Below are 26853 nucleotides of genomic sequence, written 5' to 3'. Positions count from 1 at the left end.
TGACGTGGGTGGCGATGTGGTCTAAACCACTGAGCCTCCTGGGCTTGCTGATCAGAAGGTCTGCAGTTTGAACCCATGCAATGGGGTGAGCTCCCATGCTCTCTCCCAGCTCCTGCCAACCTAGCATTTCAAAAGCACACCAAAGCGAGTAGATAAATAGGTACCACTGCAGCAAGAAGGTAAATGGAGTTTCCATGCCCTCTGGTTTCCATCAAGGTGTCCCGTTGTGCCAGAAGCAGTTTATTCATGCTGGCCACCTGACCCGGAAAGCTGTCTGTGGCCAAACGCCGGCTTCCTCAGCCTGAAAGCAAGATGAGCGCCTCAACCCCATAGTCACCTTTGACTGGGCTTAACTGTCCAGGGGTCCTTTACCTTTACCTTTAAAGGTAAAGGTAAAGGGACCCCTGACCATTAGGTCCAGTCGTGGCTGACTCTGGGGTTGTGGTGCTCATCTCGCTTTACTGGCCAAGGGAGCCAGCATAGCATACAGCTTCCATGTCATGTGGCCAGCATGATGATTTATAAACCAAAGATTATAAAGGGACCACCGACCATTAGGTCCAGTCACAGACGACTCTGGGGTTGCGGCTCTCATCTCACTTTACTGGCCGAGGGAGCCAGTGTACAGCTTCCGGGTCATGTGGCCAGCATGACTAAGCTGCTTCTGGCGAACCAGAGCAGCGCATGGAAATGCCATTTACCTTCCCACCCAAGTGGTACCTATTTATCTACTTGCGCTTTGACATGCTTTCAAACTGCTAGGTTGGCAGGAGCTGGGACTGAGCAACGGGAGCTCACCGTGTCGCGGGGATTCCAACTGCCAACCTTCTGATCGGCAAGCTCTGGGCTCTGTGGTTTAACCCACAGTGCCACCCGTGTCCTAGATTATGTGATACATGGAGCTAAATTGAAACAGATTGAGATGTTTTTTCAGTCTCAATGGTATTTACTGACCAAGAGGCCTGGGAAGACCAAAGACTAGTAAAGTCCACCTCCTCCTAATCCTGTAGTGTCTACTGGTGCCTAAATGACACTTCATCATGACCAGCCAGAGGAAGGACAGAACTTAATGAATATGATGTCCCTGTGCTGAATCATGTTCTGAGGTTCTGTGCATGTCTGCCTTTCTTAACATGATCAAAGATCAAAAACCAGAAGCTGCTGGTCACACTTACCCATCCGTGGTGGCTGCTGCTCATTGGAACTGGAGAGGCAGAAGACAGGGAGCCAGAGTCAATGACAGCTCTTAAAGCCCAAACATTGCCAGGATGATGTCTTTATTTTAAAAAGTAGAGTCTATGCTGTGCTGTTTGGGAATTTAGTGCTGAGATATGGAGAAACAACATCGCTTCTAGCAATTCTTGTTATTTTCCTCTACAAGCAGAAAGTCTTCACATCTGGATGTCTCATTTTAAATCCACTCCATTGGGTTTATAAACCTGAACAGCAGGATCAGGAAACCTTGTCCACCCTGAAAGCCACATGCCCTCACATGCTACCTTCCAGGGCTTTAATCTGATTTTAAGCTGGATTTTATGTTTTAATGTATTATATATTTTGAAGTTAGCCCCCCTGAGCACAGTTTGACCGGGGAGGGTGGGATATAAATAAAATTATTATTATTATTATTATTATTATTATTATTATTATTATTATTATTATACAAGACAGTGGTGGACGAAATAAGCAGGGGAAAGTGGGTGGAGCAATAGATGTGACTTGTACTTAAGCACCTGAGGAGGCTGGGAAGCCGGCTTAGTGGGGGTGGGGCCAAAAGAGAGGGATGTGGCCTGGGAAGACACCCGTGGACCTGTGGGAATGTTAAGGATAGTAGGGCAGGATATATTGAATAAATATTATCCTTCCTTCACACACGCTGGTAAATGATGTAGCAGAGCAAATTCCCCTCAATATAGCTAGAAGCTAGTTTGCTGATTTGTTTGAATCTCTTAGTTAAGTTTATTCCTGGTGTCCCCTTTGATCTTAAAAGAATAAAGACAGAGAAGGGAATCCTGAGTAAAGTAACAGTTTACTCACATTTCAGTTCACGACATGATCCCTGAAAGACAGGCTTTACTTAATAGTTACAGAAACAAGCTGTGAGTTAATCTCATATGGACACAGGGGAAGTAGAAGGGGGTGTGGTAGGTGCGGGATGCCCTGGGTGTTACCACTGAAGGGGGTGTCAACATGCCGGGCGGCACTCACCGCAGGGCCTGGTGTGTGACTGAGCCATGCATCTCTCCTGGGAGTGACGCTGTGGCTTGGGAGCCCGCAGGCTCCGTGCTGCCCCAAACGGTCCGCCCGCTGCCTCCCCCTCAGCTGTAGGGTGGCTGAGTGGGAGGAGGCAGACAGACTCCTCAGAGGCCCTGCGGAGCGTCCTGCCCTGGCTCGCCCCGCCCCGCAGTAAGGTGGCCCCACCCCCACAAGTGGCCGGCCCTGCCCCTGGGTGTAAGGCACGCGCGTCGCCCCAGGCGCCCGATCAGTTTGCTCCACCGCTGTATGGAGACTGAACTCATGTGCTGCTAGCTGAGACCCAGCAGACAGAAAAATTAAAAGGTAAAGGGACCCCTGACCATTAGGTCCAGTCGTGGACAACTCTGGGGTTGCGGCGCTCATGTCACTTTATTGGCTGAGGGAGCCAGCGTACAGCTTCCAGGTCATGTGGCCAGCATAACTAAGCCACTTCTGGCAAACCAGAACAGCGCACGGAAATGCTGTTTACCTTCCCGCCGGAGCGGTACCTATTTATCTACTTGCACTTTGACGTGCTTTCGAACTGCTAGATGGGCAGGAGCAGGGACTGAGCAATGGGAGCTCACCCCATCGCGAGGATTCGAACTGCTGACCTTCTGATCAGCAAGTCCTAGGCTCTGCACCACCCATGTCCCTACAGAAAAATTACATTAATCCAAAATGGCTGAAGGACAGCAGCATGGCAGCAAAAGATCAGCAAGCAAGACAAGAGAAAATGGCTGCGTGACTCGGCTCTTTTTTCTGGTAAGCCGGGGCCGCACCCATCTCCCAGGTCACATTCAGGGGGAGGATTCTCCAGATTAGTGGAACAGGAAGTTACACTGTCTGGGTGTGCCCCTTGCCTGTGCCCACTCTAGGGATATAAGGAATGTTGCATTTGACTGCACCAATGGATTACATCCCACATGTCCAGACAGATGATTGTCCCCAAGGATGAGGTGACTAACCACTGTGCTGTAGAAAACTAAGGAAGTAGAGTGACTTATTCCTATTTGTTCAGATCCATGACTTCTTGGCCATGAAGGAAAAAAAGTGGAGATAATTATAGGAGGCTTAGATCAAGGCCAGAGCTGTGCCTTCAGGTCAGCTCTAGGCAAATCCCTAATTAATACGGAATTTAGTATTCTGAAGAACGTCAGTTTATGGCTATGTTTAATCCATACGTTCTCACTCTTTCTAATTTAGATCCCTATTTCAGTATATATCACTTTTCGAAAATCAATATGACAGTCTAAGCTCAGTGAAAATATACAGCGGGGGGGGGGCAGAATAAGTAAGACAAGAACTGGAAGTGTTCCATGCAAATGGGAATATTCTCATATTTGTGGGCATTTCCCCCTGAGTTAAATGAATGGCAACAAACTACAAGGTCTGTGCCTGTTGAATTATACATAGCAGGTAGTCAATGTGCTAATTTTATCTGACTTTTCCAACGTTGTTTACCATTAGTTAGGATAATCAAAAGTATTAGATACCTTATACTGACCTGCAACTGATCTTATTAAAGCACCTGTACCACAATGATTCAACATCAGGAAGTTGCCTATGACTTGCAAATAAAGCAAGCTTTCCATAAAACTCTTCTGACTACATAACATAACCACATGTATAGCAGGTTTGTGAACGTGCATACTGGATTTTCTCTCTGCCTCCAGCAATAACCATATAGCTGCAGTACACACGATTTGGGAAGCCAGTGCATTGATATAAGGTTGGTAATTGTGCAAGGTGTTTCGCAGTTGTGGAAAAGCAGTTTTTGGAATAAAGTAATTCAGGTTAATCCACTGAATTAATTCAAAACATTCTGAATTACACCAGTAATTTCCAGGTGAGCTGAACTGATATCCTAGGGCCTATTTACTACCTTTTAGGTAAGGTAAAGGTAAAGGGGACCCCTGACTATTAGCTCCAGTCGTGACCAACTCTGGGGTTGCGGCGCTCATCTCGCTTTATTGGCCAAGGGAGCCGGCGTACAGCTTCCGGGTCATGTGGCCAGCATGACTAAGCCGCTTCTGGCGAACCAGAGCAGCGCACGGAAATGCCGTTTACCTTCCCACCAGAGCGGTACCTATTTATCTACTTGCACCTTTACGTGCTTTCAAACTGCTAGGTTGGCAGGAGCAGGGACCGAGCAATGGGAGCTCACCCCGTCATGGGAATTCGAACTGCCAACCTTCTGAACAGCAAGTCCTAGGCTCTGTAGTTTAACCCACAGCACCGTGAGTGCCAAAGAGATGCAATTTCTAATGAAAAGCAGTTTGCAGGTGGCGTTTTCTGTGGTAGGTTCATCTGAGATCTGGGACTTTCTTAGAAGTGTGTGGCAGAGTAAAATGCATTCAGTGAACTTTCCAACTGAAATGTTGTCATCTATTCTCTTGATGTGTTGGGGTTTTTTTCTAGAGAATTGTAGCATTTTTTTGTGGGTGATATCTGTACAGTATGTGTTAAGTTTATTGTGGCAGCAATATATGGGGAGGGAGTAATTATTTTCTCATCCCTGGAACAAAATATGGGATTCCTGGGAGTGTGTCAATCTCAAATCCTTTTTGCTCATATATATATATATATATATATATATATATATATATATATATATGCAGGTTTTGGTGTCTTCGGGTGTCTTCCCGTGTAAGAGTTGGGGTGTCTAGGCGACGTTTCGACGAGGTCTCACTCGTCATCTTCAGGCTGGTGCTTTCGGCTTCTTGTTGTTCCAGTAACAAGAAGCCGAAAGCACCAGCCTGAAGATGACGAGTGAGACCTCGTCGAAACGTCGCCTAGACACCCCAACTCTTACACGGGAAGACACCCGAAGACACCAAAACCTGCATTCCTGTACCCGTGAAAATCTACGAAAGCAAATATATATATATATATATATATATATATGGAGGGGAGGTGGTTATTTGACTTATGCTTATTATGAGATATTAATCTTCTTCTTTGATGATCACTCGTAGCCAAGTAAGATTGTCTTCCATGAACACGGTCTTAACAGTGAATCTTACCTCCATCTGAAATACTATGCCTGGTTTTGCTCATAAAGTAGTATGGCCAGCAAAAGATTAATTGCTGGACACCTGCACTGACATAATTGCTTTACAATTCATTAAATTTGAGTTCTTTGTATAGTTTAGGGTTGGCATTTGAGTGAAAGTAGGGTTCTTGTGGCTTTAACAGCTGTGTGGCGGGCAGAAAATTCAACCACTTAGGCCTCTTCCACTATGCAAATACAATTATGGAGAAATCTTACCTGTCTGTCAGTCAGACATTTTATTACTTATTCTTGACCACTGATTTATTTTTGGGTCTTCCATTCCACCTGCAAAAGAGGACACAAAATTGCACATAACAGAAAGTATATCCAAACAGTATGCAAATCTGTATCCACTTACTTGATTTGAGTAGAAGACCCAAACCGTGTACATTGTATTGGGGCCAGAAATTTCTGTTGGCACCTCTGCTGCCATGTATAATGTTTAGCTGCCTTAGAGTTGAAGATGCAACTTATATCTGGTGTGTAAACAGGGTGGGGAGGAATCTATGGAGAATTGAGTTTCATATGTTAACCTGAGCAATGTTGGAATGATCTGTAATAAAAACTGTGTAGCAGCACATCTTTCTTTAAGTTAAAAGTGGGGTTTAAGGCATTATTATTATTATTATTATTATTATTATTATTATTATTATTTTGCAAAGTGGCAAGGACGGACTTTGATAGGCACAGAGCCCAGGCAGGAAAGAAAATACAATCCTCCACATTTGTAACAATGATAATTCCACTTCTCTCCACCTGCCTGTGTGTCTTTGTAAAAATTCACAGCCACTCAGTCAGGAATTTAAAAAGTGATTACAGAAACATTCTCTCTCCCTATGGTCTTTTTCCAAAGCTTAATTTGAACTGGAACTGCTGTGAGACTTATTTTCTTCAAACTCTAGTAAGTAGTCAACAGCAGGAAGATTGCCTAGTTATTTGTAAGTCCATTCTGCCCCTGGTTTATGCTGTTATGCTATGCACTTTCTCTTTCTTTTCTTTTCTTTTCTTTTCTTTTCTTTTCTTTTGATGATAATAATTGTTATTAGTTTTCAATTACAATCCAATAATACCCTCATTATAACAATTCCAATTTATAATACAATTAAAGGTAATGGAACCCTGACAGTTAAGTCCAGTCACAAACAACTCTGGGGTTGCGGCGCTCATCTCGCTTTACTGGCCAAGGGAGCCGATGTTTGTCCGCAGACAGTTTTTCTAGGTCATGTGGCCAGCATGACTAAGCTGCTTCTGGCAAAACCAGAGCAGCGCAAGGAAACACCATTTACCTTCCCGCCGGAGCGGTACCTATTTATCTACTTGCACTTTGACGTGCTTTCAAACCGCTAGATTGGCAGGAGCTGGGACCGAGCAACAGGAGCTCACCCCGTCACGGGGATTCGAACCACCAACCTTCTGATTAGCAAGCCCTAGGCTCAGTAGTTTAATTTAGGTAAGGTGGTCCCACATGCTAGAATTGATGGCTTGATTATTTGCTTTATTTCTGTGTTCCAATATCTTATTAATTTCCATTACATTCCGATCATAATAAAGACTCTCCTCCTGCAAAAGAGGGGAGTGGTTGTGGGCGGGAGCCGGTCTCCGCCTCAAGCTGGGGGTGTTAACCCCCTGCCTCCCACTCACCTGGCTGGCGCCCACGCCCACCGACAGGCACCCAACCAGGTGCCTTCGAGGGGGCGTGTTCGGCAGCCTAAATTGCTGCGGCGCCAGCCTCCCGGCCCCACTCCTTATATAACAACTACAATATTAATAACCTATTCATGTTGACACATTAAATGATTTATAAATCTACAAGTGAGGAACTCAAACTATATCCTTGTTCTTCCTGTGTGTGGTAATTATTCTGTCTGTGGTATTTCTTCCTGTCCTTGTAAGATGTTATGTCTTTCTTTCCCCTGGTTGTTGCTGTTTTCCATCATTGCCTTAGGTGAAGCTGATATCCCGTTGTTGTTTCAAAAATTTCTTCATTGCTCTGTCCCATGCTTCATTGTTTTGCAACTTTAACAATAGCTGAAAAATTCACTCTGTCCCAATAAATAACCTGTTTTCACCATTTCCCCCCCTCAGTCTACCTTCCTTCCTTCCTATTCATATATTTAATATTGCTTAATAGAAACATAAATTACACTACGCTGCTCACTTTCAGGTTTTTTCTTTCAGTCTCCTCCATATTTGTTTAGCTGCTGGCAAATGACACATCTGATTAGCTTCTTACAAGGACGCCACCAAATTCCATAGCCATCTGTATTGGAATATAAATTTGTCCCACTCATAAACTTTGGGTGCATTCTGATTCAAGCTTAATTTCCCTGGGAAATTCTTCTCAGACTTAGAATGCAGAATAAAAGCCATTACATGAGTGGTCAGGCTGAGTAAAGTTTCTTTGTGAAGCTGTCATTGAAACTCTCATTGATGGTGTTGAAACTAACCAAGCAACAAAGCCAGATGCTTTGTGGATACAACTGCAGAAGTTCTTTAACATGTCAGCTATCTAATATTTGATAAAACTCTTGCTGATTTCTGTAAACCAGAAGGACCATCTGAGCAAGCAACTTTTTGTTATATATATATATATATATATATATATTCTCTCTGTTTGTATCAGCTCACTAGATCTTTTCTTGCAAACATTTTGCGGGGTGGTTATTTTCTCTCATCCACATCTAAAAACATATATTGTTCCTGGTCTGGGTGCATTTGTTTTGGAAGGGGAAGAAGCAGTTGCATGTCCAAGCAGAAATCATTTAGAACCCACCATTCACAAAGGCTGTATGATTAAGTACATGTTCGTGGCAGCCAGGAGCGAACTTTCAAAATCAGGTTAGCTCCCCCCCCCCCCCCCTTGAACAGTCGCTGAGAAAACTTATGAATTTCAAGCTTATAAATACAAAACCAATCACAAATCCAGTCAAGGAGTTTGCCCATTGCTGATTTCCTATTGAGGTGGTTGCTAAATTTTCTTCTTCCACCAACGTGATGTTTATGAAGGAAAAGAGCAGAAATTGTGTTACTCCATTAAAGTATATGAATATTGACATAACCAGATGGAGAAGCCATTGTCCACGTTAAAGAACTCTTCTGAGTTTGCGAAACTTAATAGTTCTTTAGGGGAAAGTGGCTTCTTTACAAATCTGCGGGGAGGGTATTCTGGAGCAGCAACATGGTAAGTCACCAGCACCCAACTTGGTGCCATTCAGATGTTTATTTGGTCTTCAACTGTCACCACCCCCAGCCAGCATGGTCAATTGTCAGGGAAAATGGGACATTTTAACCAATTTTGGGGGATTCTGCCTGGACGCTATTTCTAACAGATGAATCCCAGATACATCTGGGAAATTCCAGACATATGGCTACAAAATATCAGCACACATTTAAAAAAGACCAACCACATACAGTAATGTGTAATGACATCAAATGGGGGGCACGCTTTGCGTGGTCACGCGCAGCCCCCTGGACCCTATATGGCACCATTAGCACAGGCTTGGCTTCGCCTTCCCCAGGTGGGATACTTGGAGGTCTCCGCCTACCTTAGCCAGTTGCCCTATCCCACCTGGGGAGGCGTTGCCAAGGTGATCAGGCCAGGTAGGGGGAGGGACCACCCTGCCCACACAATAGTGGGAGGATCTTACCCGGGAATTGTCAGTTTTCTCCAGAGCTTCTCGCACCCTACCCACCCTCAGTTAAGACTTCTTTTGCAGGTTAACCTTTTCTGCACAGGTACGTGGGCACTGCTACGTCAAGGTCGCTGTTGAAGGGCCAGAAAGGAATTCTCCTGCATTGGCAGGTTTGCCTTTCCCATAGCTAAACGTCACAACTTTGGCAGTATCAGGCCTTGGGTGGAATCCTTTAGTCTATCTTCTCTAAATGGGTGTGGGCATGTAGCGGTGACCCATGCCCCCCTTCTCTTTGTGGCAGCAATCCCAGGGTTCCCCGTTAAAGGAGTTGTTTTGAGGGGAGGCTTTGGCCATACGCCTAGAGGTTGCCATTGCTCTCCCCAGCGACGGCGGTGTAATGGGGGCGGGCTCTCTCTGCTTGAACATACGTTTTCCAGAGCCAGACCACTGGATAACCCTGATGTTCCCCAGATCCCCGGCTGGACTGGGAGGGATAAACGCCCAATGCCTGAGCCAAGTTCTACCCACATCTGAAACATAATAAAGTTGTGGCCAATTTTAATCCCATAGCACATTGCCTTGAGTCGTTATTCCACATGGGGTGGGCCCGCCCAGGGTTTGGGGGACTCCGCCTGTCCACGCAATGTGATTTAATATTGTATGTTCTTCTTTTATTAGATAAACCACCAATTGGGAAACTTTGAATTTAGCAGGAGGGGTTGAGGAGTGCAGGCTGTCACTTGGATGAGGAGGACTTAATGTGGATGCATATATATCTATATCTTCAAATCCATATTAAATTCCAACGTGGATGAGCCTTCAGTGGTAGGGGATCTGTGGCCCTCCAGATGTTGTTAGAATACAACCATCTAGGGATGATAAGAGTTGTAGTTCAGCAACATCTGCAGAGTAACAAGGTCCTTACACTTGGTTTATGTTGTAAGTTACCTTTCAGTGTAAGTGTTGACAGCCGTTTTTTAAACAGAAAGATGGGCTATACACTAAATAATCTTAATTAAAAAGGAATTAATAATCCTTACTCTTGTCTTTTCACCCTGTTAGCACCTACAAAAATATTCCAAGCATTTTGCTTCATAAATTCACCAGTACAGCTGAAAGGTTTCTAGAGCATCACTGGTCAATTTTACTTCCTTACTTGAAAATATAATTGATGTAATGACATCCATTGCTGTCAGCCTCCCAAACCTCTCATAAATGCTTACATCCATCTATTTGAGATGCACTGATTTCAGGCTCATGAACTATTAAAGTTGTCAGCTGTTTGCAAGACAGACCAAACTTTCTTCTCTGTTCCTCTTTTGAATTTCTTTCTTTCATTCTTTTTTACGAAAACATTTAAGCTGGTTTTGGACACACTGCAATTCTGAAAAGATTCTAAATCATTAGTACAGGTAAAAACCTTTTCAGTTCTGGAAACAGGAACCAGAAACTTTGATTCTGAGCGGACTGGGTTTAAAAGGTGGCACCCCAGCTGTTTCCTTCCATTTTGGAACATGTCTCATTTAGGCACATTGCACAAAATATCCTATAAATGTATTACCAAGTGCACACAGACAGAGAGAAATCTGTCTTCAGCTATGAAATCCAAACTAGCTACAGGGTTAGAAAATTTCAACAATCCATTTACAATATAATGTCAACGACATGTACTGCGATCTGCTGACCAGAAGTATCTGTTACCGAGTAAATGCTAATGACATAGAAAATGTAAATGACATTTTTCCCCCTTGAGAGGAGCATCACATATTTCACTGAGTGTCATTAAATGGAACATGTTGCCCGAAACCCCGAGCCCCTAATGTAGTATTACCTGTGATGCATTTTCAAGGTATCTTGTTTGACAGTTATTTTTTTAATCTCCATAACACAATCATATTGTGTTCTCTGGTTAAAAAAATACAACAGGATAAATATTAGAAATATGCATAGCCTACAGACTACTATCAGATGACTTTGTAGAGTATAACAGTCCTGTGGTTTCAGATCAAGTTAACTAACAGAATTCAACTGCGCAACGACAAAATCAGACATTCTGGTGATGCAGAAAAAGCAGTTGCATAAATCAGTTGCATATCTACTTTTACACTTTCCCTGTAACATTCAAAAGGTGACCCTCAATAGCTCCCTTGCAGGTGTGTGGTCCATACCTGTATGGGAATCCAATTCATCCTCCAATGGCTTCCCCCTTCAAAGGTTACACCTGCAGCAACAAAAGCAAATGTGTTAAGACTTTTGCAAATCTGATTTTCCACAGCTGCTCTGAAGGTGATTTATTGATCCCAATGCATTAACAAATGCCCCTCTCCAAACAAGACATGGGCAGATAGTGAGAGAAAGTCACTCATAATTCCATACCCAGCAAATCTAAAAACCACCCCTGGTTTCAATCTTTCTGTTTACTTTATTTTAACAAATGGCTTTCTTCTATTTATATACAACCTTTATTTTTCCTACTATGGAACTCTAGGTGGTTCTCAGGTGGTCATCCATTCAGATACTGACCCAGACCTGCTTAGCTCCATGTGCCTTCAGACCGTACCCTGGGACCATTTATAACAGGAGTGGCTAAAATTTGCAGACTGAGAGCCACACTGGACCATGGGGACCATGGGTAAAAGTAGGCATAGCCAAAGTATAAAAGAGGATGTGGCCATTAATTTATTTTTAAAGGGACAAACCTTTGAGGGCTGTTGGTGGGAATCAAAAAACCCTTTTTGAATCACAGAATCTCAGCAGGGGACCTGCAGGAGAGGTCAATTTTTGAAAAAAAATTGAGAAATTTGGAGCGGTCTTGCAAGGTCAAACAAAACATTTTGGAGTCACAGTGAGGTGCATATTTGAGCAGGGAGATTCTTTTTTTTTTGACATGGCTGTGGGGGTAGATGGTACAAAAACTTTTGACATCTTGACATCATAGTGGCAGACCTATAGGAGCAGTCAAAAATAAAAATTGTGAATTTTTAATAAAAAATGATAAATGTGGGAGTCTTGCACAAGCAACTTGGGGGCTTGTATATGGTCCACAGATTAGCCACTCCTGGTCTGGAATATCTATAGTCGTGTGTATGTCTCTGTATCTGTGCCTCCTGTGAACCATTATGTCCTGGTCATCTTATTTATACAATGGAACCTCGAGTTGTGGACATAATCCATCCTGGAGGCCCGTCGGCAACTCGAAGCATTCACATCCAGAAGTGCTGCATCTATGGATGCACGTGGCACGATTTAGTGCTTCTGCACATGCACGAGCAGTGAAACCTGGAAGTAACCGTTCCGGTACTTCCGGGTTGCTGCGGGATGCAACTTGAAAAGACGTAACTTGAAGCGGATGCAACATGAGGTATGACTCTGCCTGGCCACCAAGCCTCCCCACCTGTACTTGAAAGGCCATTTGCTAAAACTTACTATTCAGGAGGGACGTGGGTGGTGCTGTGGTCTAAACCACAGAGCCAAGGGCTTGCCAATTGGAAGGCTGGCAGTTTGAATCCCCGCGAAGGGGTGAGCTCCCATTGTTCGGTCCCAGCTCCTGCCCACCTAGCAGTCTGAAAGCATGTCAAAGTGCAAGTAGATAAATAGGTACCACTCCTGCAGGAAGGTAAATGGCATTTCTGTGCGCTGCTCTGGCTCGCCAGAAGCAGCTTAGTCATGTTGGCCACATGACCCTGAAAGCTGTCTGCGGACAAATGCCAGCTCCCTCGGCCTAAAGAGTGAGATGAGTGCCACAGCCCCAGAGTCGTCCGTGACTGGACCTAACAGTTAGGGGTACCTTTACCTTTACCCTTTTACTGTTCAGAATATCAGAAAGGGAGTGGGTAACATACTGCAATATCCAAAATAACATAGCTTTTCACTTTCCTACTTACATTTTTTCTCTCTACAAAGTATCCTTACCACTAGGCTTAAGTATCATGCTAATGTGTGTCCAAAAGGTTAGAAGAAATACGGTATATGAAGATATGATATGCTAGATAGCCAATCCTTCTCCCTTTGTCAGAATCTAAGCTACAAGGGACTCTTCTTCACCGCAGGTGAAAATTGCAAGCCTGTAATAGTGGTTATCAACACTTTTACAAATAGGATCCACTCCTCATCTTTGATCTTATCTACTAACCCCATCTCATGTCTTAGAAATTACCCTCTTACAGCTGTCTGTTAAGCATCTATTTCTGAAAACCAGCTCACAGGGCTTCTGACACTCCTGTGACGCTATGGTTTGGAAATCACTGTCCTAAAAAATTCCATGCTGTTTTCTCCCCCAAAAAGTCTTAAGAAAGTTGCTGATTTAGATTGATATTTTTTTTTCTATTCCAGGCTTTTCTGAAAGATGTGCATCTATGTTTATTGCTGTTTTTCATACTTTCTCTTTGAAATCTCTACTCTTGTAAGTGGTTATAGCAGCTGTTTCAGTAATATACATATATGAACCATTTACTCAGCACATTAGGTGCAAGGTAGTGAAAGCTACTATTATTGATTTATGTGCAGTGCAAACTCATCTTCTAACTCCTGCTGAAAACACACTGGGATTGACAAATCAGGCTGGGCAGAATGGAGTTAAATAATACAACAAAGGGGAAAATGCAAGCACTTTCCATACTCAACAGTAATGGCCAGCATATTTAACAAAACCACACAGTGCAAGTCTTTATTTTTCTCTGGTGAATATGGGCTCTGGCTTTCTTTGATCAGCTTAGTCTCTTGCCTAAGCTACCGAAAGGTCATTCAGAAATGTGCAGCTGCTCCTCATCTAGAACTTCTGCAGCTGATGCAAGGACAAGTCTACATGACAGCCTTTCGCAAAACAAACAATTCAAGCTCTGACAATTGCACCGCATGTGTTATTACTCTTTAAATGGAGAACAGTGCCTAGTATTTTTTTTTACAAAAAGCAAGCAAGCTTGTCTTTCCCTGCCCAGAGGAAAGCCTCTGCATGCTAATTGCAGACATTATTTTACCTAGGATTTGGCTCTGAACTAATATTTGTGAATGTAATAGCTGCTGAAAATCTCCCCGAGGTTCCACTGGCAAAACAGACCCCTGCAACTCTGTTTTCAGAAAGGAGAAGCGAGTCTCGCAGCGAAGGTTCACTTGGAGACTCAAGTCAATCTTGCCGTAATCAGGCAGGCAATCTGCCCTCTTCGTTTTCCAATTTTAATCTACCTTCCTTTTCTTTGCTGTGATAGATCATTATGGCTGCTGAGAAAGGGGACTTGTGATATTTTAAAAAAGAGAGATGTACCTTCCCAAGGAAACATTCTCTAATTGAGTTTAACCTTCTCTGTCCTTAGACCTTGGGATAAGAGGCACAGTCTTTAAAAACAGCACAATAAACACCCAATTAAAATAGGAAATGAGGTGCCACTCATCTGAGAAAGAACAAAGGATATACTTTCTATGTCTAAGATGTACAGAGCCCAGACAGTTAGTTAATAGATAACCACAGATTTCTCAAACTACAATTCCCAGCTTCCTTTACACAAACCTGTTTCCCCCTTCAATTATGGTCATGCTTTACTTGGCATTGCCACCATATCCCTTTATTTCTCCATCTAAGAAGTTCCTGATGTGCAGTATTATTTCCCATGACTTTCTTACCTGGGCAAAGAATATTTTTTAATTCAGTCTCCTGCCTAAGCTACTGAAAGGTCATTCCCCATTTTCTTGCACAGCTGCTGCAGGTCTAGAAAACTTATGTAGAGTGAAAAGGTTTCTTATATCCAGCAATGTGCATCTTCAAAGTACATTCAAAAGAGAGCTCATTGTGTTCGTATTCTGAAGTGAGTGAAAGGCAGAGAAAACTATGTCATGGGCAAACAGTTTGCCAGCATCTCTTCCCAGTTAGGAAGGGCAGAGAAATTTACCTTAACTTCAAAAGACACTGGGCTGCCCTGAGTCTTGTGAGAAAGTCTTGGAGTTGTAAGGATCAATCCCACCATGATACCATGTCCAGCCACTGCTCCCATGAACTATGCAAGCTGCACATGAATCAATGTTGCTATCCGCAGGAAGGAACCAAAGATCTCTCTCCTGAAAACTGTCAAGGCACTGAAAATTCTGCACCCAAGCGAGCTGGTGCTCATACAATTAAAATCTCCCAAGAATCCTTTCCAACAGAGGAAAATAGGTGGCACATAAGCATGACTGGGGAAAGCCTTAATAGAATTTACGCTTCACCCTGTTCACCCACAATAAAGTAACCATGGCTCTAGTCACCCTGTTTTTCTCTCTTCATGTATTGACTCTGGTTCAGGAGTGATCAGGGAGGAGGAGCCAGTGGTGGAGGAAGGGAATGGGGGGTGGTCCGCCCCGGGTGCCATCTCTGAGGGGGTGACAAGTAGACCCCCATGGGCGGCTCACCATGCCATCGCCACGCCTCAGCTGCGTGCCAGGGATCCTCCACTAATGGCTGCACCCTCCATTGCCGTCCATACGGCACTCAAGCGGCACCATCGGCAAACTGCCCAGCGGCGCATGCATGTCGGCACTACGCATGGCACCACGCATGGGCCCTATATACAGTGTGCACGCATGCAGTGTATGTAGCGGCAAGCGTGCATGCACCCTACGTAGCAGTGCCACACATGTGCTGTACGTACGGTGTGCGGGCATGTAAAGGTAAAGGGACCCCTGACCATTAGGTCCAGTTGTGGCCAACTCTGGAGTTGTGGCGCTCATTTCGCTTTATTGGCCGAGGGAGCCGGCGTACAGCTTCCGGGTCATGTGGCCAGGATGACTAAGCTGCTTCTGGCGAACCAGAGCAGTGAACGGGAACGCTGTTTACCTTCCCGCCGGAGTGGTACCTATTTATCTACTTGTACTTTGATGTGCTTTCGAACTGCTAGGTTGGCAGGAGCAGGGACCGAGCAACGGGAGCTCACCCCATTGCGGGGATTCGAACTGCTGACCTTCCAATCAGCAAGCCCTAGGCTCTGTGGTTTAACCCACAGCACCACACACGTCTGGCCAATTTGCCTCGCCCCCCGACACTCCGCACCAGGTGCTGGATCTCCTTCCTTCGCCCCTGGGAGGGGCAGCACAGTATGCCTGGCCTCCCAGCAACAAATTTCTGGCCAGTAACTGGAAGGGAGCTGGGGTGGGGCAAGGAAGTGTGGGGTCTGTGTGGTGCAGGCACCTCAGCAGAGCCCATCTTCTATGCTCACACAACCCTGACTTCCACACCATCTTGTCCCTCCATCTCTTCTTCCTGACAAGATACAGTGACTCGGCTGCCCATCCTCACCACCTGCTCCCATCCTGGTAAACACTGAAAAATAAGCTCTAAGGAAAGTTCTGAAAATATGTAATGTAGAAACAAGTCCATCCAGTTACTTTCTTGTGGGACCTGATAGCACATACCTTGCTGCAGTTCCCTATTAAAAAAATGAGCAATAAGACTGGAGAAAAAAAGACGTCAGTCTGGAAGCTCAAAGGACAGGTTTCACTCTGCCCTATATTTCCAAGAGAGCACCTGATCTTAGATGAACCCACAACAGGAAAGATGTATGCTAATTGCTAGGAAAAACAGAAAAATGTTCTGTGGAAATTCCAAGGACTAGAAAATGACACAGAAGCAGGAAATTTGGTGCCAGACCCCACCACCGAATGATATCATTTATAACTATTTGAATCCTAGCACCTGAGACCTTTCCAGGGATTTATCTCTTTTGCTTCTCAGACTTTTTAAAGTAGATTACGAACCATCCAGGCATATGCCATAAAAGTGCAGTATATAAATGACAGAAAGGCAGTATATAAATGTAGTAAACACACATTAATCTCTGTGCTGTGCATAGCACCTACCACTCCTTTGGCGCAAAGTAGGAGTGGACAAATTTGTTCTTATTTCTCCAATCTTAAATTCAGTCCTTCACGTATTCATGTCAGTTTGTGGGTAGTTAGTTTGTTTATTTAGTAAAAAAAAATCCATTGTCATGAAATATACACATTTTTACAGAGCAATTTCCCCTAACATTATGTGTTTTTGTATGTTATTAGTGATGTATGGAAGTGAGAGCTGGACCATAAAGAAGGCTGATTGCCGAAGAATTGATGCTTTTGAATTATGGTGCTGGAGGAGACTCTTGAGAGCCCCATGGACTGCAAGAAGATCAAACCTATCCATTCTTAAGAAAATCAGTCCTGAGTGCTCACGGGAAGGACAGATCCTGAAGCTGAGGCTCCAATACTTTGGCCACCTCATGAGAAGAGAAGACTCCCTGGAAAAGACCCTGATGTTGGGAAAGATGAAGGGCACAAGGAGAAGGCGACGGCAGAGGACGAGATGGTTGGACAGGGTTCTCGAAGCTACCAGCATGAGTTTGACCAAGCTGCGGGAAGACAGGAGTGCCTGGCGTGCTCTGGTCCATGGGGTCATGAAAAGTCGGACTCGACTAAACAACAACAAATTACCAACATATGCTTTTTATGTACAGTGGTACCTTGGGTTAAAAACTTAATTCGTTCTGGAGGTCCGTTCTTAATCTGAAACTGTTCTTAACCTGAGGTACCACTTTAGCTAATGGGGGCTCCCACTGCTGCCGCGCTGCTGCCACACGATTTCTGTTCTCATCCTGAAGCAAAGTTCTTAACCTGAGGTACTATTTCTAGGTTAGCGGAGTCTGTAACCTGAAGCGTCTGTAACTCGAGGTACCACTGTACACTGTAAATGTCTTTTTGTACATATGATTTTGCTGGAGAAAGGGACTATGAGGATCACCTAGTCCAACCTCCTACAATTCTGGAATCTTTTTGCCCAATGTAGGACTCAAACCCACAACCCTGAGATTAAGAGTCTCCTGCTCTACCAACTCAGCTATCCAAAGGATAGCTGTGGTCCACCTTGCATATTGTTTAGGAAAGTGCGAATGATGTAGGCTTAACTTTCAATGTGAACCAAATCAAAGTTATCCCCCATCCCTACCGCATCGTACTCATGGTAGAACTGGAGAATTTGCTATCCCTGCTCTCGTTTACCAGGGTATTTCTCTCTGCATCCTTGCATTTTTTAATCTTACTAGCTGAATTAAAAAGCCGTCCAGCACAAGCTGTGTGAACCTGCTGTGCGCACAACAACATGCTGTATCTGAACACTGTAATCTGCTCCTCATAAACACACTGAAGAGAAAAGAAAGGTAATAGACTCACATGGTGGGGAGGTGGTATTCACCCTAGTTAAATATTGGGCTGTGCACAGCAACTGGGTTCCTTGCAACAGGTCTAATTAAAACCTAGCATTAGAACCGTAGCCTAGTTATCAACACTGTGATGACTTCGAGGTGCAGGTTCACTGGAGATGGAAAATAACAAAACTGAAACACATTGAGTTTGCTTTCCACAGGTTCCTTCCAAGCAGGCACCTATATTTTACCGGTTCTTTGGCATTTCGTCTGCTCTCTGATTGGAAAATGCCTGTTCTGGCTGTATACTTAAAAAAAAAAAAAAACTTCCCCAAAGAGTGCTCTGATTCTCAACACAACTATTCTGCCTAGGGACAGAGAGAAAATACTTCCTGTGACATTTTCTTCTCATCTATAGGGATGGATGAATCTGTCAAATTCACTTTTTCTCAGTTTCTTATTTTTACAGTTCTCAACACTTCTGTATCAGTTTGTGGGTTTTGGGGCGGGTTCCCCCCCTCCATGTATGCAATTTTGCTGACATTACACATTTTTTTTTAGAAAAAAATCCCTAACATAATGCATATTTGTATATGATGTTCATGTTTTAATACATTGTTTCTGAAAGTCACAATTTCCGGTGCAGTCTTGTGGTTTTGCAGACGCATGTTTGCATGCATAACACCTAAGTAGGTTCCAAGGTAAAATTTATTATGTACTGGAGAGTATATTATGTGAACATCTAGTTCAAAGACAGCCTATGTGAATCCACTGGGGCACTTTTATGAGCGCCACAGCCATTTGTTAGAATCCCAGATGCCATTTAAGAGAAAGTTCCTGATAGCACAGGAAAGCACACTGTTCCTGGCAGTTGTGGACATATGGGTAGAAGATTTAAAAGGTGCTGGCCAGGGTGTGACTCATCCCTGAGAATTTTTCTCGCTCTCCAAAGGCAAGGATCCCTTGCGATGTCATCTAGCGGGCTCAGGGGACAGCCCATGATATCATGTGCTGTGTCCCCCACCTTCTGTAAAGACTTTCTGTCTGTGGCTGTCAAGCCAACGTACCACACTGTGATACAATATGAGAGGACACTTTTGATTGTGGACCGGTAGAAGGAGGTCATCAATTGTTGTTTAACATTGTTCTTTCACAAGACCCTGAGGAAATGGAGACACTGTTGGGCCTTCCTAACCACCTGAGTTATATTGTGAATTTAAGATTAGAAAATTGAGAAACTAATTTTTCCAATCCTTACTGTCAACACAGATATATCCTACGTGTAAGTAGCACATGTGAAACCCTTGTTTAGTGTACAGCTAATGGAACATTAAACAACAATCCAGAGGAAGATGATGACACTAATGACTACTATGGAAACTCATGTCAACCTTAATATAGCAGATCATGGTAATTAGTAATAATGATAAAAGATACTCATAAACAAACAAAATATGCCTTGTGCCATATTAGCAGTCAATACAAACCTTTGATATGCATCACAATAGGTGGTATCGAACTAAGTTTTAGTCAGAGTAGACCTACTGACCTATTAAAATTAATGTGCCAAACTTAGTGATATTCATTAATTTCAGTGAGTCTCCCAACTCTTCAACTATTTTGCTGCATGTTTCAAAATAAATATCTAGATATATGCATCATTTATCCCCTAAAAGTGTGTTTATCATCAAAATGTACAATTTTGCAGAAAAAAAGAGTTATAAATATGAGTTCTTTGCTAAACATAAGAAATAGTCATCAAATCTTTCAGGCTTGGACACAAAGATAAATGAATCTGGCTCCTGGTCTTAATATGGAGCGACATGCCTAGTCTTGTTCCAGCAAGCAGAAACACATTTGGAGTTGTCTCAGAGGACAACAGAATTAGTAGGAAGGAAAGCTAATTAGCTTTGTCTTTTGAAGTTCCAATGATAGGAAACTATGATCATCAGCAAGAGATGGTGTCACTTAGGTTCATGAAAGCACAAAATCTAGCAGCAGGCCACCCTTAGTCTACAATAATTAATGACACATAAATAATAAAGTTGGCATGATTAATAGCTCTTGACTTGCTTCTGATTCAGTCTCAGCGTCAGTAATTTTTAAACCAGGTGGTGTCCCCCATTGATGTTGTACAGAATCACTACATGGGATGCGTGTAGATAAATGGGATCTCCCCAAACCTTTCTCTGTGATTTTTCATTCCCTAAGCCCTGTTCAGGTGTTTATCTCCATTGTGGGAAGGAGTAGGGCTATGAGTGCTAGCCCCATCCCAACATCCTCATCCTCGCTCATACCACCCCAGTCTTTGTGCCTTGAGTGGGAACATCTCAAGGGGGAATATTCATGCATGCAACTGAATATGCTCTTCACAACCAGCAACCCAGATCACACAAGGTTTGCATGAAAGATTCTGAGGGCATTCAGCCAAACTTGAAAATAGTGCCACTGTATTCTGCTCTGGTCAGACCTCACGTGGAGTACTGTGTCCAGTTCTCGGCACCACAATTCAAGGAGGACACTGACAAACTGGAACGTGTCCAGAGGAGGGCAACCAAAATGGTCAAAGGCCTGGAAACGCTGCCTTATGAGGAACGGCTAAGGGAGCTGGGCATGTTTAGCCTGGAGAAGAGGAGGTTAAGGGGTGATATGATAGCCATGTTCAAATATATAAAAGGATGTCACATAGAGGAGGGAGAAAGGTTGTATTCTGCTGCTCCAGAGAAGCAGACACGGAGCAATGGATCCAAACTATAAGAAAGAAGATTCCACCTAAACATTAGGAAGAACTTCCTGACAGTAAGAGCTGTTCGACAGTGGAATTTGCTGCCAAGGAGTGTGGTGGAGTCTCCTTCTTTGGAGGTCTTTAAGCAGAGGCTTGACAACCATATGTCAGGAGTGCTCTGATGGTGTTTCCTGCTTGGCAGGGGGTTGGACTCGATGGCCCTTGTGGTCTCTTCCAACTCTATGATTCTATGATTCTATGAAAAGATTCAACACTCAGTTCTTATGCTTAACTCAAGATGGTCTGAAGCTGTAACTGGTGGGAACATGGATGTTGATGCAGGAGTACCATGCCCTGTCCTGCCCCTCCTTTTCTGTTGCCTCACAACACAAGGAGGTCAGTGCCTGAATTGGGCATCTAGAGATGCACCAAAATTGGTTGGAATTCCTAACAAGCAAATGTATGTATGCTAAGCGTATATGATGCTACTACCTTCCTGAAGCTACAGTACCTTGCTGGGTTCAGTCAGTGCCTGGAAAGCAGATCATATTGAGACCCCGTACCTGCAGACCCATGAGGGGGGAAAAATGAGAAATGAATGTACCAAACAAACAAATTAAGGAATGCAGCAGGTGCACTGCAGGGTAAAAAGGAAGTCTGAACTTCTAACGGGGCTTGGCAAAAATAATAGGCAGGCGAGGACAATTCAACAACAACAAAGTTTCACAGCTTCCACTTGCCTTTGACCAGCTTTACACACTACTTCTTTTCTGGTTTGCCGGGAGACTTCAGAAAACTCAGCCTTTCGTGTGTGTTTTGTTTAATACATTCTACCCAAACTAATTAACTCACCATCAGACTTAATAGCTGTCCTATGAAGCAGACAGTAGTCTTGGCGAGCTTCCCCTTCCCCTTTATTAGCTTCCTATATTACTCTCTGTTGACGCAAGTGAACGATTTTCAAAAAATCAAAAGTGACTTTCACTTTTAATGACAAGGCATTAAACTCAGCTGACAAAAAGCCTCATGATTGTCACATGTGTCTTTCCAATACTGTCACCCACTGCAAAACTAATTTCTACCACTTTTGATAACAAGGTAATTGGTTCTAGGTTGCAAGAGGCAAAGTGTGAAGCGTTATGAAGTATGAGCTGGCATATCAATCTGCTTAACCTTAGTTTATTGGCAGGCATGATATATATATTTCTTCCTTTACTTTATGGTAAAGAGAAAATGGTCTTATCAGACAGTATTGTTCAACTGACTGTGATCGCTCATACGATAACTGTGCTTTTACAGTGTGTCAGCGGTGTTATTTCATTCACTGTTGTGACGTAGCCTAAGTTTGCATAAGTTGTGCTACAGATGACAAGCAAACACTTTTTCTAACAAATTAAAAAATTGTCCAGTAGCACCTTAGAGACCAACTAAGTTTGTTCTGGGTATAAGATTTCATGCATGCACCCGAAAGCTTATACCCAGAACAAACTTAGTTGCTCACTAAGGCACTCCTGGACAATTTTTTAATTTTTTATTTTGATTGTGTCAGACCAAAATGGCTACCTACCTTTTCCTAACAAAATACTTTTAGGCAGGACAGAAAACAGAACAGGGATGATGTGAATTGCAGTCCAGCAACATCTGAAGAGCAGCAGGTTTCTTACCCCTGTTATAAATCCACATCTTAGGATGCAATCCTATACCCACTTATTTTGGGGAAGGACTCACTGAATTCAATGAACTTACTTCTGAGTAATCATGTATAGGATTGAACTCTTACCTGCTGATTAGAGCTATCAGATTGGTAAGAAACAGGGACAGGGACTTTTCAATGGTGGCCCCACAACTTTGGAACTCAAACTCCTTGGGAAATATCCATTACTGATTTTTATCATTACTAGCTCATGAAAGAATTCTGAAAAGCATTGTTTTTCAGTATGTAGTGAGCTTATGTGCTATTTTTTTCTGAACTTTTATTAAGGGATGTGATAATTTTATGATTTGTCTAATTATTATGCATTCTTATTTGTCTAGGTGCCCAGAAAGGTGCATTAAAAATTATTAAAGGTAAAGGTAAAGGGACCCCTGACCATTAGGTCCAGTCGTGACCGACTCTGGGGTTGCGGTGCTCATCTCGCTTTATTGGCCGAGGAAACCAGTGTACAGCTTCCAGGTCATGTGGCCAGCATGACTAAGCAGCTTCTGGCGAACCAGAGCAGTGCACGGAAACGCCATTTACCTTCCCACCGGAGCGGTACCTATTTATCTACTTGCACTTTGACGTGCTTTCAAACTGCTAGGTTGGCAGGAGCAGGGACCGAGCAACGGGAGCTCACCCCGTCGCGGGAATTCAAACCGCCGACCTTCTGATTGGCAAGTCCTAGGCTCTGTGGTTTAACCCACAGCGCCACCCGTGTCCCTTCAAAAATTATTAAAAGAAAGGTTTAAAAAAATCACGTGTGGTAAGGATTTCTTAAGGCTGTGGATACTTTCCTTTTACATCAGAAATGTGAAACTAAAAACAAACAAACATCATCATTCAACCCCGCCCCCCTGTAATTCTGTACAAACATTTATTTTGCTGCTCTTATATTAACATCAATTTTCTTTTTTAAAAAAAAATGTGTGAAAAGGGAAACAAATTACGGTATGTAATGCTTTTTTAAAATATATTTTTATTTAACAATTTTAACAAAACAAATTATCAATCAAAATAATCAATGACACCCCCCTTTTTATTATGTAATGCTTTTAATGTAATCTTTATATATCCCTGTCTGTTTCTTGTTTCCTGCCAGGCCAAAATAGAGGGTTCTGCTGTAATGCAGCCAAAGGCTACCGTTTACTCCACAATATCATTAGTATAGAGAAATCTTGGTATTGACAGTACTTGAGTAAACAAGGAGACACACCAGCATGAATGGGTCAGTGAGGGTCTGGCTTCTGGCATTCGTGAGACAGTACAGAGCTCAGAGGCACAGGGCCAACAAGGCAGAGGGGTCAGCAAACTGAAAGATTGATAGCCACTGTCTTCAAAAAGATGGGATTTCAGTCACCAACTGGAGATGAATCAGCTCTTCTATTTCAACTCATCCTCAAGCCAGTTGCATTGGAACTGCCACTTTAACAGTCAGGAATTACTTCAGAGTCTGAGGTGTAAGGAGGCCCATGCGGAGCGGGGAGCAGTCATGTACCCTTTTCCTGAGCCTCAGAGAGCTAAGCCCTTTGAGTTTCTAACTTTATTCTAACAAGACTCCTGCCTTGGGCCTCAGACAAGCTCCGCATGGGCAGAGCCCTGGGTCTAATAGATATGGCCAAGGATCAGGGATTAATTCTGCTATATGAGCTTGGAAGAAGATTGCGTTGATCTTATATGACTTTCACGAACATTTATGGGGGCTTTTAAACTTAGAAAATAAGGTGAGTAACAGGGACATGGTCTCTCTCTCTCTCTCTCTCTCACACACACACACACACACACACACAAATTCTGGAATTCAGGATCACCTGAGGAAGCTGCAAATGGGAATATTCAGGACAGACAAAAGGAAGCACTTTGTTACACAACACATGGTAAAGATATGGAATTCGCCCCCAGAAAATGTACCAACTTGGATAGGTTTAAAACAGGATTAGACAAATTCACTGAGGATGAAGCTCAGAATTGCTCAACTAGTCACGGTACTTATATTGTATCTCCTCTGCCAGAGGCAATGTGCCTCTGAATATCAGTTACTGTGAATTACTTGTGTGGAGAGTGCTGTTGCAAGCCTTCAGAAAGCATCTGGTTAGCTGCTGTAAGAACATCATATATTGGACTAGAGAGGTCTTTGGTCTGATTCAGCAGGGATCTTCTTAGGATCTTAGCTTGCTTAGAATCAAGGAGTGTGCATGGATAGCTAGAAGGTCAGAACAAATGGAGGTGGAACTGGCCAATTATCTGAAATAAGGCAGGAACATGGAATGGAAACTGGCTAAGTAACAAGAACAAGGCACATAAGAGGCACAAACCAATGGGCAAATGTCAAACAAATCAAAACTAAGGGAGTTACAGTATAGCTCTTATAAAGAAGGTCCACTGCATTCTTTTGTGTTCTCCAAGGTCTGCTGCAGATATAAAACTGTCTCCCTGAAAACCATCATTTGCACATTTGGAACCAGTCTCAGGAACATGTACCCTGAAACCTCACCCTTCTTTTGGGGAAAGATTGTCTCAGGTTTAATCCCCAGCAATGCTAAGTAAAAATGGGAAGGACTCTGGCCTGAAACCTTGGAGAGTCTGAATAGACAACACTCAGCCCAATGGATCAATGGTCTTGCTCACTATAAGGCAACTTCCCATGTTCCTTTGCTTGCCTTAGCCATGATTCAGAATGATGGTTCAGAAAAGGAACTGTTGGTATCTAAAACTAGCCTTGCCTTCAATGCAGTATTTGATGTTCTAGAGCAGGGGTCAGCAAACTTTTTCAGCAGGGGGCTGCTCCACTGTTCCTCAGACCTTGTGGGGGGCTAGATTATATTTTTTTTGGGGGGGATATGAAATAATTCCTATGCCCCACAAATAACCCAGAGATGCATTTTAAATAAAAGGACACATTCTACTCATGTAAAAAGATGCTGATTCCCGGATAGTCCGCGGGTCAGATTGAGAAGGCGATTGGGCAGGATCCAGCCCCCGGGCCTTAGTTTGCCTACCCATGTTCTAGAGATTTTAGAAGCTACAAGAAAATGGAAGAGCCTTCCTCATTCTCATATATGGGAAAGCTGATGGATTTGAGCCAAATGTGGTGTGACGTGTGTGCACAAACACGTGAATCAACTTCAACAACAATAGCACAAAGAAAAGAAGTTGATCTTATACTGTTTTACCGTGCTGTCTGTATTTTTAATTATACTTCAAAACAAAAATTCATGTTCTACAACAACCCTGGAAAATCAAGTATTTTCATATACCCTCGCCACCATCTCTCCACTAAGAGCAGACACTGACACCTCTGTGACTATTCAATGGAGTTATTCCTTCAAATGTCTGACATCTGTTCTGTCCTTGCTGTGCTTTATAATTACTTTGAGGGAATTCAGGGCCCGCCAAGGATTTTGAGATAACAGAAGACTGAAAACGTAAAGCTCTCTCTTTTATTCACAGTAGAGAAAACATCCAGACAACAGCAACAGAAGTTTACCCATGCTGATCACCATTTACAAGTGCTAACTTTTGAGGGACTAAGGGACGGTATTCCACCCGGGTCCCTGATCAAGTTCCGCTTCACGTATTTGTACTGCCAAAAATGAAGCCAATTACTTTTGATGGCAATAATGTTGACGTGGACACTTGCATCGCTCCCACCGCAACTCACATCAACAGATGCAGCCGTATCCCCATTTTGCCCTGTAAAACTACATGTCTGTTACACTTGCATTTTCAATTTATAGTTGCCAGGTTCACATTAAAACACGCTGGTGTGGAAAAAAACAGCTTTGTCATGTTTGCATCGAAAGCTTGAAGGTTCCCCTCCCCTCAATGCATAACAATAACAAAAATAGATTTTTATTTATGAAGTGTATTTTTAAAAAAGCCCAGTGTGCTGTATGATACAAAGGATTGGGTGGGGGAAGGCAAAACACTCTGCTCACAGGCCTAGAATTTAAATACAGAGATTCATGAGGAAATGTAAATAAGGAAACAAAGGGGACTAAGGTCACAAGCACAACATACATTTAAAGGACTCTTATACCACCTTTACAGGGACGCGGGTGGCGCTGTGGGTTAAACTGCAGAGCCTAGGACTTGCCGATCAGAAGGTCTGCAGTTCGAATCCCCATGACGGGGTGAGCGCCCGTTGCTTGGTCCCTGCTACTGCCAACCTAGCAATTCGAAAGCACGTCAAAGTGCAAGTAGATAAATAGGTACCACTCTGGTGGGAAGGTAAACAGCATTTCCGTGCACTGCTCTGGTTCGCCAGAAGTGGCTTAGTCATGCTGGCCACATGACCTGGAAGCTGTACGCCGGCTCCCTTGGCCAATAAAGTGAGATGAGAGCAGCAACCCCAGAGTCGGCCACGACTGGAC

Source organism: Podarcis liolepis (assembly GCF_965112155.1).
Source record: "Podarcis liolepis genome assembly, chromosome: 11".
NCBI lineage: Eukaryota > Metazoa > Chordata > Lepidosauria > Squamata > Lacertidae > Podarcis > Podarcis liolepis.
This window is presented reverse-complemented; position numbering follows the sequence as displayed.